Source organism: Palaemon carinicauda, chromosome 19, assembly GCF_036898095.1.
Source record: "Palaemon carinicauda isolate YSFRI2023 chromosome 19, ASM3689809v2, whole genome shotgun sequence".
Taxonomy (NCBI): Eukaryota; Metazoa; Arthropoda; class Malacostraca; order Decapoda; family Palaemonidae; genus Palaemon; species Palaemon carinicauda.
The window spans coordinates 71,863,398-71,878,890 of record NC_090743.1 but is presented as its reverse complement, the minus strand read 5'-3'; the positions used below and the strand labels follow the sequence as shown (position 1 = coordinate 71,878,890).

The window sequence follows — 15,493 nt, the reverse complement described above, 5'->3', positions numbered from 1 at the left end:
AAGCAAGGAGGGACCCACTCACTGACGTTGTACGAGATCGCAAGGGACCTCCTCACCTGGTCAAAAGGTCTAAACATTTCGCTAGTAACGAGGTTCATCCAAGGCAACTTGAATGTCATGGCAGATTGTCTCAGTCGGAAGGGACAAATCATTCCAACAGAATGGACCCTCCACAAGGATGTATGCAAGAGACTTTGGGCCACCTGGGGCCAGCCAACCATAGATCTCTTCGCAACCTCGATGACCAAGAGGCTCCCAATATATTGCTCACCAATCCCGGACCCAGCAGCAGTTCATATAGATGCCTTTCTCCTAGATTGGTCACATCTAGACCTATATGCATTCCCTCCGTTCAAGATTGTCAACAAGGTACTGCAGAAGTTCGCCTCTCACGAAGGGACAAGGTTGACGCTAGTTGCTCCCCTCTGGCCCGCGAGAGAATGGTTCACCGAGGTACTTCGATGGCTAGTAGACGTTCCCAGAACTCTTCCTCTAAGGGTGGACCTTCTACGTCAGCCACACGGAAAGAAGGTACACCAAGGCCTCCACGCTCTTCGTCTGACTGCCTTCAGACTATCGAAAGACACTCGAGAGCTAGAGGCTTTTCGAAGGAGGCAGCCAGAGCGATTGCTAGAGCAAGGAGAACATCCACCCTTAGAGTCTACCAATCGAAGTGGGAAGTTTTCCGAAACTGGTGCAAGTCAGTATCTGTATCCTCGACCAGTACCTCTGTAACTCAAATAGCTGACTTCCTCTTATACCTGAGGAAAGAACGATCTCTTTCAGCTCCCACTATCAAGGGTTACAGAAGCATGTTGGCATCAGTCTTCCGTCACAGAGGCTTAGATCTTTCCAACAATAAAGATCTACAGGACCTCCTTAAGTCTTTTGAGACCACGAAGGAGCGTCGTTTGGTTACACCTGGTTGGAATTTAGACGTGGTACTAAGATTCCTCATGTCAGACAGGTTCGAGCCGCTACAATCAGCCTCCCTAAAAGATCTCACCTTAAAGACACTTTTCCTGGTATGCTTAGCCACAGCTAAAAGAGTCAGTGAGATTCATGCCTTCAGCAAGAACATCGGATTTTCATCTGAAACGGCTACATGTTCTCTACAACTTGGTTTTCTAGCCAAAAACGAGCTGCCTTCTCGACCTTGGCCGAAATCGTTCGATATTCCAAGCTTATCGAATATGGTTGGAAATGAACTAGAAAGAGTCTTATGCCCTGTGAGAGCTCTTAAGTTCTATTTAAAACGAACTAAACCTTTACGAGGCCTGTCTGAAGCTTTATGGTGTTCAGTTAAGAAACCATCTTTGCCTATGTCAAAGAATGCTTTATCCTATTTTATCAGACTGTTAATACGAGAAGCTCATTCCCATCTGAGTGAGGAAGACCAAGCTTTGCTGAAGGTAAGGACACACGAAGTTAGAGCTGTCGCAACTTCCGTGGCCTTTAAACAAAATAGATCTCTGCGAAGTATAATGGACGCAACCTATTGGAGAAGCAAGTCAGTGTTCGCGTCTTTTTATCTTAAGGACGTCCAGTCTCTTTACGAGGACTGCTACACTCCGGGACCATTCGTAGCAGCGAGTGCAGTAGTGGGTGAGGGCTCAACCACTACAATTCCCTAATTTCATAACCTTTTTAATCTTTCTCTTGAAATGTTTTTATTGTTTTTTTTGGGTTGTCCGGAAGGCTAAGAAGCCTTTCGCATCCTGGTTGATTTGGCGGGTGGTCAAAGTCATTTCTTGAGAAGCGCCTAGATTAGGGGTTTTGATGAGTTCCTGTTGTATGGGTTGCAACCCTTGATACTTCAGATCCTAGGGGTCGATCAGCATCCTAAGAGGATCGCGAGGCTCCGTAAGGAAGACGTACTTAAAAAGGCAGAGTAATTGTTCAAGTCGACTTCCTTACCAGGTACCTATTTATTTTGTTTTTGTTATTTTGATAACTTCTAAAATGAAATAAAAATTCTTAGCTCATGTGAATCAGCTATTATAATCACCGGCTAAGTTAAATATTGAAAAATGTTATTTTGATAATAAAATAAATTTTTGAATATACTTACCTGGTGATTATAAATTAAAGGACCCTCCCTTCCTCCCCAATAGAGACGCAGTGGAACGAGGAGAAAATTGAGTTCTTTGTTTACATTGAGTACTGGGTATCTGGACGACAGATGGCGCTGTTGGGCACACCCGCAACCTGTGTAGCGATCGCTGGCGAATTTTACCTTAGAGTTTTCTGTCGAGCAACAGAGTTGCAGCTATTATAATTACCGGGTAAGTATATTCAAAAATTTATTTTATTATCAAAATAACATTTTTCTCAAGATGGTTATTGAATTTTTGGAATTCTTATTGTGTCATATTCAATGACCGAAAACAGATTTCTCATACAGAATTTTGCATACTGTACATTATTATCAAGATAGTAGGTCAAGAAAAAGATAGGGAAATACAGTACCCTGTACCATACATAATTAACGGATTTTGAGCGAAGCGAAAAATCTATTTTTGGGTGAGGTAGCCATGTCGTCCTGATGGAAGTTCATTAGTAGCTTCCTAGGTATATTTGACTACAGTAATATATCCCAGAGAATTTACCAAAGGTATCCAGAATTCTAACTCCTGGAGTGAATATCCCTTAAAATTTAAAAAAGGGATATCGCGTAATATCAGAGGACGTATTCTTGACATGTCTCATAGCTATCTACACCCCTAATAGCGCTTTCGCTTCGGGGGGAAAAGTGGCAAGAATAAAGGAAAGTCGTTAAAGAGGCGACGCTCCTACTGTACTGTAAATAGTGCGCCAAATCGCCACCGTGCGGCGCCACCAAGCCATTCTTTGTAGCTTTGTAGGTGTTGCAGATACAGTACCATAGGGAGGGATTCATTATCCTTTTGTCAAAAAGAGGGTGGGTCCATCAGGACGATATGGCTACCTCACCCAAAAATAGATTTTTCGCTTCGCTCAAAATCCGTTTTTTGGGCTTAGGCCATGTCGTCCTGATGGAAGTTTACCAGAGCATTAATGTATCTGTGGATTTTCAATAGTGCCGTTTATCTTGAGATAAATTTTTCCTTTCGGTCTTCTAGACCTAGAGACACTTGATGTTACCGTTATACATCAATCAGCTGATCATGAAATATGTCAGTGCTTCCTGCCCCCTACAGGGAAAAGTCTGGGCAGACTCAAGGAAAAAACCCGAGGATTGTGAGTTCAAGGAAACAGTTTGTATATTAGTGTCATCATATACGTAAAGCATAGTTTGTACTTGGATGGTATTGATCTTTACAGGTTACTGGTACCTCCCGGGTCTGTTGTTAAAGAGACAGACAAGTTTATATACGTGTAGGAAACCTTAAACAGTAAAATGAACAGTCTAGTACAATCAGTTCCGTAGTAATCTTAGTTCCCAATATATTCTTAAATATTAAAATAATCAAGGATGCTCCGACTTTATTCTTAAACTAGAATGTTTGAGGCGAAAGAGACGCAAAGATTCCTTCTATTGTTTATTACAATAAGAATAGAAATCATAGTTGTATTCAATTACATATTACAATGAACAATTCTGCATAGAAGCATAAACAGTAATAACAGAAATAAAAATCAGTTTCACCTGAAAAGGAAACACCAGCCACTCTATGGGAAATATAAAAATTTCACTATGTATTCTGTTGTTACTAGGAACACTGTGCATATAGGTATGCCTGGCACTTGTGTTAGTCTGTTATGCTTAAAGTCACCCGTGTGAATATAACAGTCTATAGTGTCATCACTAAACACAATACTCAACATGATATGCCTTGAGAGTCTATCATGTACACCCTTCACTAAAAGTCCCAAATAGTGCACTGTTCTTCGCAGTAATCAAGCGGCAGGTTTTATTACACTGCCTGCCGCCACCACATGAAATTTTATTTCTTGTAATTGCTTCGCGTAGTGTTTGAAGAAAACTCTGGACAACTTCCATCCAGTATAGGCACGAAGGCTTTCAAACGACATCGTCTGAAAGAAATTCAGAGACGAGGCAACTTATCTCGGATCATGACCTGCGGGTGTACTGTCTGGATCCGCTCTGCATATAAAATAGGTGATTTTTGCCCTTATCTGTTTCAAGGATAACGTTGAACCGGAAGTCTCTCCCCTGAAAAGCTGACCTCCCTTAAAGTCTGAAGTTCTACGAAGATAGACCTTTAGGCATTCCACTGAGCAGAGGAATGCTTCTTCCTTCAGAGGGCAGATTCTCCAGGGACCCCATCTCTTAGTGGGCAGCTCGTTCTTGGCGAGAAGCATCTGGTCCGGAAAGAGGTTCAGTTCTCCGCTGTCTGTGAACTGAATGTGGCCATCATCCCTCGAGAGGGCCACTATTTTGCTAACTCTGGCTCCTGAGGCTAGTGCAAATAAGAATATCACCTTTTGAGTCAAGTCTTTCAGCGAGCAATCTTCATTGTTCAGGGTTAATGCTAAGTGAAGAACCTTATCCAAAGACCATGAAATGGGCTTAGGAGGAGCTGCGGGCCGAAGTTTAGCGCAGGCTTTAGGAATCTTGTTGGAGATCTCATGGGAAAAGTTTACCTGGAAGGCGTAAAGCATTGGTCTGGCTAGGGCAGATTTACATGTAGTAATCGTATTGGCTGCTAAACCTTGTTCATGAAGATGGATGAAGAAGGACAAACAGAAATCCGTAGAAATATCCTTAGGTTTCTTCGCCTTGACAAAGGCCACCCATTTCTTCCAGGAAGACTCATATTGTCTTCTTGTTGACTTTGACTTGTATTCTTCTAAAAAGTTAATACTGTCCCTAGAAATCCCAAACCGTTTCTTGACCGCTAAGGCGAGAAAATCATGAGATGAAGGTTCTGGGTTTTCTCAGATGAAGCTGAGACAGTTAATTTCTGCACTTGCTGAGTCAGAACTGGGTCCGGCAACGGGATCAGCTTCAGGCGTAGTTCCATTACTAGAGGGAACCAGACGCTGTTGGGCCACTTGTGGGCCACTATTGCTGCTTTCCCTCAAAAGGATCTCAGTTTGTCGAGGACTTTCAGCAGAAGGTTGATTGGAGGGAATAGGTAGATCTTGGACCATCTGTTCCAATCTATGGACATTGCCTCCATTGCTTCCGCTAGAGGATCCTCGTACGTGGCTACGTACCGGGGTAGCTTCTTGTTGTCGCTCGTTGCGAAGAGGTCTATCTGCAGTCCTGGGACTTTGCGTAATATGAAGGAGAATGATCTTGCGTCTAGGGACCATTCTGACTCTATCGGGTTGATCCTGGATAGAGCGTCCGCTGTCACATTGCGGAACCCTTGAAGGTGGACTGCTGACAAGTGCCATCTCTTCTTCTCCGCTAGACGGAGGATGGCCAGTATCACTTGGTTTATGTGAGGCGATCTCGAGCCCTGTCGGTTTAGGCATCTCATTATGACTTCGCTGTCTAGAAGCAGACGGATGTGGATTGAGCAGCGGAGTTTCAGTTTCTTCAGAGAGAGAAAAACTGCCATGGCTTCCAGGAAGTTTATGTGGAAGGTTTTGAAGAGGGGAGACCAGGTTCCTTGGACTTTCCGATGATGAGAGTGACATCCCCACCCTTCTTTTGAGGCATCCGTGTGAACGGTGACTGACGGTGGAGGTGGTTGCAAGGGTACCTTGTTCTTTAGGTTCTTCGCCTCCGACCATGGCTTGAGTTGTGATCGCAGACGATTTGGTATCGGTCTTCGTAGATCTCTTCGAGCGTTTGATGCGTATTTTCTCCAAACTCCTGGTGCATCTTTTAATTGTGCTCTCAATACTGTTTCTGTCACTGAGGCGAACTGGAGGGACCCCAACACTCTCTCTTGTTGCCTTCTTGATATCCTGGCGGATTGAAGGAGTCTTTTGACAGATCCTGCTATCTCTTTCCTCTTCTTTGACGGAATGGAAAGGCAGTGTGACTGCAAGTCCCAGTGGACGCCCAGCCACTGAAACTTTTGAGCTGCAGATAGTCGAGATTTTTCCAAGTTGATCTTGAATCCTAAGTGTTCCAGGAACCGGATCACTTCCTTGGAGGCTTGCATGCACTCTTCCGCGGATGCTGCCCACACCAGCCAGTCGTCCAGGTAGGCTACCACCTGGATTCTCTTTAGGCGTAGTTGATGAATGACTGCATTCGCAAGCTTGGTGAATACCCTTGGAGCTATGTTCAGACCGAAGGGCATGGCTAGCTTGGATAGGGTAAGCTAGAGATAGGAAAGAGACCTACATGTGTTTCCTGTCCAGCCCATTGCTATGACCTCCTCCGATATTGAACACTAAATTCTTAACAAATTTTAGGGGAAGATGATATCCTTTGATATAGAGTGTCTTCTTAACACAATCTTCTAGGTTCAATATTGGGGATTAAAAACAATAATGGTTGATAACCATTAATTAGTAGAGAGAATCGCTCTCTTATATGTGATGGTCTCACAATAGGCTGCCCATGAAGCACCTTGTAGGTTGGAAAAAACTTTTGGGCTACAGCACTGACTGTCGGCGGCATGCCGCCAGTCCTGCCGGGCCTGCCGGCACATGCCGGGCTAGTTGGCATATGCCGGTCTATTCTGGGCTATTGAAGGCAGTTACTGACTTCATAGTAATGGACGGCAGGGCGGCGGCAGCGGCTTTGCCGGCCGGCAGCCGAAGAATCCTTCCATCAAGTAGGACCCGGCGGCAAATGTCTAGGTTATGGGTGGCCGGCTGCCGGCCGGCCTCAGTATGTCTATTGTCGTTGGGTCGTCGATCAGCGACACCCACGGCGAGCAGCGGCAGGGCAACTGCCGGCCGGCAGACAATCGACATAGCCGCCGGCAGCTACTAGCTGTCGGCGACCGGCCCAGTATAATGAAAGGCAGAGAAAAAGAGAGGATGGAGGAAGGCAAAGGCTCAGCCTTGCCGGCCTACATCTAGAATGAGGGTTCAAGTGGAAGGGGGAATTATATTCGGGCTTCCACCCAACCATATCCCATCCACATGGGCTATGGAGGGCAGTCCAAGGGAGGACTGAAGAACACTCTAAAGAATACGAGGGTACCTGCCGGCAGACAGGGAACCTCAGGCCAGTTCTACAAATTACCCTAAGGGTCAAATGTAGAATGACGGCCAGGGAGGGTGATGGCTTATCCAACACGAAAGAGATAGAAGGGAAGGGGTAGGTGTCCTATAAGTAAGGTAATACCCGAAGGCACCACCCAACTTAAAGGATTCTGATCTCATGGAGTAACCTCAGGTAGGAGAAATCATTTCCCCAGGTTGGGTTAGTCAAGTGAGAAAGCGGCACACAGGACACAATCTCACAAGAGAACAGAATCTCGTACCAGAGACCTTAGGCAGTGAAGTCATTTCTTTGGTCTAAATCTACCAGCACAGGACTGTCTGCTAGACCAAGGAAGGAGGGATTGTCATACAAAGCCCTCCACGTATGGACTAGGGAGGTCTAGCCTCCTGTAAAGGCAGCTTAACCTAACATGGGAAATCATTTCACCAAGACAGTAAGATGCCTAACACAGACTTATTACTCTGATGTCCCGTTCTAAACTCAAAACCGACTCAGTGGTTAGGAGAAGGAAAACGAAACGCCCCAGTAAAACTTTGCCAGAACTTGGTTCACAGCAAAGCTAACTGAGGATAGCCTAGGCTAATCAGAGGGAAGGGGGATTGCTCTGAAATCTCTTCGGAGATTAGTATCGACTTAAAAGGTATAGGAGGTGTCAGTCTCCCCTTAAAAGACAATACAAGAGCAATGGGGACATGTATGAAAGTATACTAAAGCCCCTAGGCTAGTAACCTAGTAGCATTGAGAATCGTTCACCGAAACTCTCTCGTATACTATCTTGGAAGAGGAAAATTTTAAGCAGTAATATCTTAGATGTATAAAATATTGCCTGAGCTTCAATAAAACTTTACCAGGAAGGTTATATCATTCGTGAAGTGTGTAGGTGCCTAGGCTAGGAAGCCTAGCACTCGTGAGGCTCGATCATAAATAGCCAAATCCACGACAACAATGACATAATATAAGAATCCCTAGCTAAAATTTCTAAGTAGCTAAAGTTATTAAAGCAAATAATGCTGGGAAAAAAGTCGTTCTCGCTAACTAAATGTACAGAGAAAAGACCCTGTACATGACGCTATCCGGCTGGCAACAGCTCTTGTTACGTTAATTACGATCTCAATCGAAGAGTAAAACTGGCAAGAGCTTACATTTACACAATTCAAAGATATTACTTAACTTTCCAGAGGCAGATGAAGCTGGTGAAGACATCATAGCAGCGAAATAAATCCAAAATAGCGAGAGATAACACGGGATAAACACCAGTCAGCAAAGCTACAAGGGAAAGAACGGCTTGGTGGCGCCGCACGGTGGGGATTTGGCGCATTATTTACAGTACAGTAGGAGCGTCGCCTCTTTAACGACTTTCCTTTATTCTTGCCACTTTTCCCCTCGAAGCAAAAGCGCTATTAGGGGTGTAGATAGCTATGAGACGTGTCAAGAATACGTCCTCTGATATTACGCGATATCCCTTTTTAAAATTTTAAGGGATGTTCGCTCCAGGAGTTAGAATTCTGGATACCTTTGGTAAATTCTCTGGGATATATCACTGTAGTCAAATATATCTAGGAAACTACTAATGAAGGAACTTCCATCAGGACGACATGGCCTAAGCCCGAAAATTATTATTATTATTACTTGCTAAGCTACAACCCTAGTTGGAAAAGGAAAATGCTATAATGGTGTTTAAAGGGTAAAAAATATGGTTACAGAAAAGTCTTGACTGAGTATAGTTAAAATAACAGTAGAAAACAATACTGTACATCACTCCATAATTACTATTCTCAAGGGAAATGTTGCTATCCCCATGATCCAGGTAGTTGCTCAGACCTGCCAAAAATATTATTGGATAAGCTGATGTATGATTTTTATTTGAGTACTGTATGTTGGTTAAAATAATGATTATAATTTGTGAAGAATCATGCTAGCTGTTGCATTTGCTGCTTTTGTTGGAACTGCATGATGACCAATTTTTGATTCCTGACACCAGCAGTTTTTTTCTGCTAATCTGAATTACCATAAGTAAAATTTATCCATGGGGGGTGTGTGTGATTGAAAGGATTAGGTCTTCAGCAGCCATGAGTATGAGTAATTGTGAAATTGGTGTCATGGTTAGAGGTTCCTTTGGTATTGATGTTATCTTCAGCAGATCTTTGAAAGTGAATGGTCAGTATGTGACTGAAGGAAATGAAGTTAGCAATGCCCTGGCTGACGATTTTTCAAATGTATTGAGCAAGAGTGTAGCAGCTCCTGGTCACCAGTACAGAAGCATTGAAGAAAAGAAAATTTTAAATTTTGCAACAGGAAGGGAAGAGTCATATAATTCTCCTTTCACTGAAAAAGAATATGATTCGGCACTTTCCACTTATAACGATACAGCCCCTGGATCCGATGGAATTCCATATGCAATGATTAAGCATGTACATTTTAATACAAAGTTATTTATTTTAAGCATTATTAATAGAATATGTCATGATCATAGTTACCCAAGTGTTTGGGAACTAGCCATTATTTTAGCCTTTTTAAAACCCGGTAAGGACAAGTTTTTCGCAGCAAACTACCGACCTATTGCATTGACATCTTGTTTATGTAAAATTATGGAGAAGATGGTCAAGGCAAGGCTGATGTGGTACCTTGAAAATAAGGGTATTTTATCACCGACTCAATGTGGATTCAGAAAAATGCACTCAACGACTGACGTGTTATAAGACTTGAGTCCTCTATTTGTGAAGCGTTTGCTTCCAAACAGCACCATGTGACAGTCTTTTTTTATCTTGAAAAGGCATATGATACCCCTTGGAGATATGGTATACTTAAAACAATTCATGAATTTGGATTGAGAGGAGAGTTGGGGAAACTCTATCAGAGAGTAAATGCCAGGAAGAAGGAGTTCCTCAGTGTAGTGTACTGAGTGTAACCCTTTTTGCACTAGCAATTAATGGGATATCCTCAGCCATTCCCCGGGATGTTCTCTCAACATTATTTGTGGATGATCTCTCTATATCATTTGCTGGAGCTAGAATAGCAATGGTTGAGAGAAAACTACACTCTCAATTGACAAAATTATCCAGTGGGCCGATATGAATGGATTTAAGTTCTCGACAAGTAAAACTACTATTGTACATTTCTGTCGTATCCGAGGAGCACATCCAGACCCGGATATATACATTAAAGGTCAACGGATCCCATGTGTAGGGGAATCTAAATTTTTAGGTTTGATATTTGATAGTAGACTTACATGGGTCTCTCACCTAAAAGCATTAAAAGCTAAATGTGTTGAGGCTCTGAATCTTTTGAAAGTATTGTCCCATACATCATGGGAGGCAGACCGCAATACTATTTTAAAATTATACAAGGCCTTGATTTTTTCCAAAATTAGTTATGGATGTGATATACACTCTTCAGCCACCCCAAGCCGGTTAAAAATATTAGATTCAATGCATCATGCTGGTATTAGATTGTCCACAGGAGCATTTAGAACCTCGCCTATCCCAAGTCTCCTCTTTGGTGCGGGAGAGTTACCTCTAGACCTTTACCGAATGTCTTCCATTATTTGGTATTGGTTTAGATTGCAAAGACTCCCTAACTCTTTAGCCTTTCAGACTGCAAGCCTTGTAAGACACACATCATACTTTGAGTTGCACCCAAAATCTCCTCAATCTTTTCGCTTTCGGGTGAAAAGATATATTTAGAAGTAAGGTACTTCCATTCAAGGTATCATCAATGCATCCATGGAAATTACCAGAGATATCTTTTTGTAAATACTTTATTGGAGTTAAGAAGAATATGACTGACCAAGAAGCCAAGTCTCTTTTTATGAAACAGTTGAAGAATATAGAGAATCAACTTTTATATAAACTGATGGCTCCAAATCTGATGCTGGTGTTGGATTTGGAGTACATAGTAATGGTTTTAATTGTAGAGGTGCACTTCCCCTAACAGCTTCCATATTTACTGCCGAACTGTATGGCATACTAACCGCTATTGAGAAAATAGCTTTGGAAAAGAAGGGAAATTTTACAATTTTTAGTGATGCAAGGAGTGTCCTTCAAGCTTTAGAAGTTTTTAATTCTAGTAACCCTATAGTATTAAAGGTTTTAGAATGGCTTTTTATTATTGGACAGAGAGGTACAGTGGTTTGATTTTGTTGGGTTCCAGCACATGTAGGTGTGTGTGGGAATGAGAAGGCAGATTCATTGGCAAAGAATGCAGCATCAGAGTTGCTGCCAAGAAAGTATCCCATTCCGTGTAATGATTTCCTACCTATCATTAAGAAATTGCTTTGCAATAAATGGCAACAGGACTGGGATAGTCTAGACAACAATAAAATGAGAGAAGTAACAAATGTCATATCTCCTTGGAGGTATAACATGATGCCCCGAAAATGGGAGACTTCTCTTTGTCATCTCCGTATTGGTCACACTTGGTTGACACACGAGTTTCTGCTGAAGGGCCAACACCAACCGTGTTATGACGACTGTTTAGTACCTCTAATAGTGAGGCATTTGTTGACCGAATGCCACAATTATAATAACTTGAGGAATAGATATTTTTTTGAGGCTCGAGGTGAGGGTGGCAGGTTCATCCTTGCCAAGATTCTTGGACATGATGTGTCCTACTATGCAAGTGGCATTTTTAGATTTATTTCAGAAGCAGGTCTTTTGAAAACTATCTAACTTTTATAATGACATTCAACTTTTATGGTTTTAATTGAATATTCTTCTGATTTTTATATAAAATAAATGATATCGGCGTCAATGACCTCAGGTGTCAGGATGCCTGAAAACTTTAAATCACTCAATCAATGTCCAGTAGAGTGTCTTAAGGGCTATCTTTGAAGAACTTCAGACTTAAAGGAAGGACAGCTCTTCATAGGCAAAACCTCAGGATCAAACTTATCCATAAAACAACTGAGGGCAAAACTCACCTACTTTATTCGTAGAGCGGATCCTGACAGTACACCCACAGGTCACGATCCTAGAAAAATTGCTTCCTCGCTGAACTTCTTTTAGCATGTGGACTTTGATTGACTCTGCTCATATACTGGTTGGAAATCCTCTAGAGTCTTTTATAAACATTACGCGAAGCAAGTGCAGGAAATAAAACACTTTGTGGTGGTGGCAGGTAGTGTTATAAAACCTGTTGTCTAGTGCTGCGATGAACAGTGATCTGTTTGGGACTTAACAGTGTAAAGGGTGAACAGGTATTAGCACCTTTGAGTGTAATACCTTTTATTGAGAATCACTATGGTAATTCTTGGACTGATCTATATAGGAGTCGAATCTAACCAATAACACCAGTGCCGTGTGAACATTCCTATAGTGTTAAAACATATCCAACATCTAAGTGAAATCAATCTAATAATTTCACAATATGGATTGGCACCTGTGGTTTACTAATATATATTTCTTTCCTTACAGGTTACAAATATATACTGTATATACAGTACCCTGATAATGTTGAATATGTAAAAGATTCTATTTTAATACATTCGTTGTTGTATTTATTTTTGTCTATACAAATAAATACATGAAATGTATTTGCGTCTTATTCGCCCTACATGAATCCGAATAAAATTTGTCCAGAGTCTTTTATTTTCCTAAAATAAAAATAACTTGATATTGTACCTCAGTACGAACAACCTGGTAATCGCTAAAGTTCCACTTTGTTTCCACGTAAACAACCTTGACGCTTTATAAGTCGGTTTTGACATATTCCGTGCAGGGGGCAGGAAGCCCTAAGTTAGTTCCAAACTTAGTGGATATGACAAATAATGTTATTGTCATATATTCATTTGGTCTGGAAGACCATATAAAATTCTGAGTCAAGGTAAAGGCACTTATACAAACCCACAGATATAGTACTTTCAAGTAATTCTCTGGTAAACTTCCATCAGGATGACATGGCTGAGCCCAAAAAAACGGATTTTGAGCAACACGGAAAATCTATTTTTGGGTGATATGTCCATGTCGTCCTGATGGACCCTCCCTCCTTTCTAGAAAAAAGAGTATACATCTATGTAACAAAGTCCCACCCAAAACTACTCTATCTGCGGCTATCCATGCTTATTGCAACAAGGAATAGTTTACTGGGGTGGTACCGGGAGAGGATCCACTGGATAACCTTGACAACGGCTCCCCTTCAATTTCGCCACTCTTACCCCTCAAAGCGAAAACTATTTGTGGTGAAGATTGCTATGCGCCGTATCAAGAAATACGTTCCCTGATATTATGCGATATTCTTAAGAGTTATTTTAAGGATACTCGCGCCAGGAGTTAGAATTCTGGAGACCTGCGGTCAATTCTCTGGGAGTATCACTGTAGCCAAATATCCCTTAGAAATCTGCCTAAAGGAACTTCCCATCAGGACGACATGGCAATATCACCCAAAAATAGATTTTTCGCTTTGCTCAAAATCCGTTTTGTAACCAGACACAGGTAATCTACCTTCAAGTAAACTCTCCCCTCTTTCCAGGCAGCTCCTTCCTAACATTCAGATTGGCAGTCTTAGTATACAAAATACTTAAGACTCCAAAACTTTGCATAAGGGAATCTTTTCCCTGGGAGGGAACATTTGGAACATCTGTCAGTTTTGCTGATCAGAAACAAAGAAATGCAAAAGTATTCGTCGTTTCTAAGGGATCTCAGTCATAGGAAGAAGGAGGTCGCGATTGCAAACGTTGATCAATGTTCTTCTGTTATTGGTTCATTGATGGACTTGTACATACATTACCAGTCCGACAATGGATTGAAGATGTGTCTTAATCTTGCCTTATGAAAATATTTGAGTGTGATCGGTCGTTAGCGACCGGTCTCTTTTGCTCGACAGCGATCACTAAGGAGATTTGCTGTGATACCATTTTCCTGTAGAGCGTACTGGCTACTCTGGTGTTACCAATCTAAATACATGGCCAACTCTCATTAGATTGAAGGCAGTTAGAGCCCAGGATTTCCCCCCACTGAGCAGATGCTTACAACGGGTTGCACTTCTTGACATCAATCAACTTGATATGTTTACTTGCAAGGTAATCTCTCGGCCCTTCTGGAGCAATTGATGGGAATTGACCTATTGCTTGAAAATCAAGGTTCCTTGTTCCTCTCAATTGAACATGTCAATCCTTCAGGGAGGGGCAACGGATGCAATCCCTGAGAGGTGTTGGCTACTCTACTTGGTAGTTGGCTAACCAGGTAGCCCAGAGCCCATCCCAGTTTCCTCGATGATAGTTTGCTGGTACAACCCGTTTTTGGTTTATTAAGTTACTTTTACTAATTACCCTGTAATTATGAAAGGGAGAGGAATTTTGCACATGCATTCTCCATTGCCATACGAAGCTCTGAATTTTTTCAGGATTTTGTGTTTTTCTTCCTATGCCCCCATATGTTTCTATTCTAGCTGGGCTCCTTAATTAAGATGAGAATCAGCAGCTGAAGACCAGATAGGAGAATAATACTCAAAACAAGGTAGAATAAAAGAAATAAAACACTTCAGATTAGATTGATTGGCAACTTCTCAAAAGATTAGGAGTTTCCTGTCATCTGACATTTAAGGTTATTGATGCCAGATTAGATGATTTGAGTAAACAAAGTGTTAGTAGTATAATCTTTAATACCCTACTTCCTATATACCACAACATCACTATAATAATGCATCGATAAACACTCATTGCATGTCATTTCACATATATTTTTACCAATCACTTCTGAAATAATATAAATTATGTTAACTGATGATGCATTTTAAATCTCCAACCTTAAACTAATATAATTGATATAGCAAATACTACTATTTTCTCTTAAGAGGGTTATGTGGTTCATGATTGAAATCAAAAGAAAATACTGAAATCAACAACTAAACCTTTAAACCCTATTGCCTTCAAAATTTTGAACAAAAGCTATTTATTAATGATTAGTGACCCAATAGGTGCTATGTGAAACGATTCCTTGTTAGCGCCTACATATAATATGTATAGTGTGCATGTATGTGTGTGGAGGGAGAGAGTCAGGTCTGGCCAGGCAACACCAGTTTTGTTGCTGGGTGTACATAGTATGAAAAGTAATGGGCCAAGAACACTACCCTGAGGAACACCAGAGATCACATTCCTATACTCACTATGGTGCCCATTAACAACTCTGTATGTTCAGTTACTGTACAGTACTTAGAAATTCTTTAATGATGCTAAGAAAAGGAAATTACCTTAAGAATTTACTTTTATTTATAATTTACAGAGGTGCTATTTTCAAACCTAAGCATTGTTCTATTTAACGAAAAAAAATTCTAAAATAAAATGGTAGAAATAAAATTTCTGAATAGTAGTCAAATTCTAAGAATTCTATGTTATCTTTATTTTATTTTATTTTAATTTTTCAGTGCTTTTCTGGTAGTTTATTTATTTCATTTCCTTGCTGGGCTATTTTCCTT

The 15,493-nt window shown here is 41.3% G+C and overlaps 1 protein-coding gene across 1 annotated transcript in view; it reads left to right on the top strand.

The window, feature by feature from the left end:
• Positions 1-15,493, top strand: part of LOC137659063 (anaphase-promoting complex subunit 2-like) — a 200,081-nt gene that overhangs the window by 75,132 nt on the left and 109,456 nt on the right. The window lies entirely within an intron of this gene.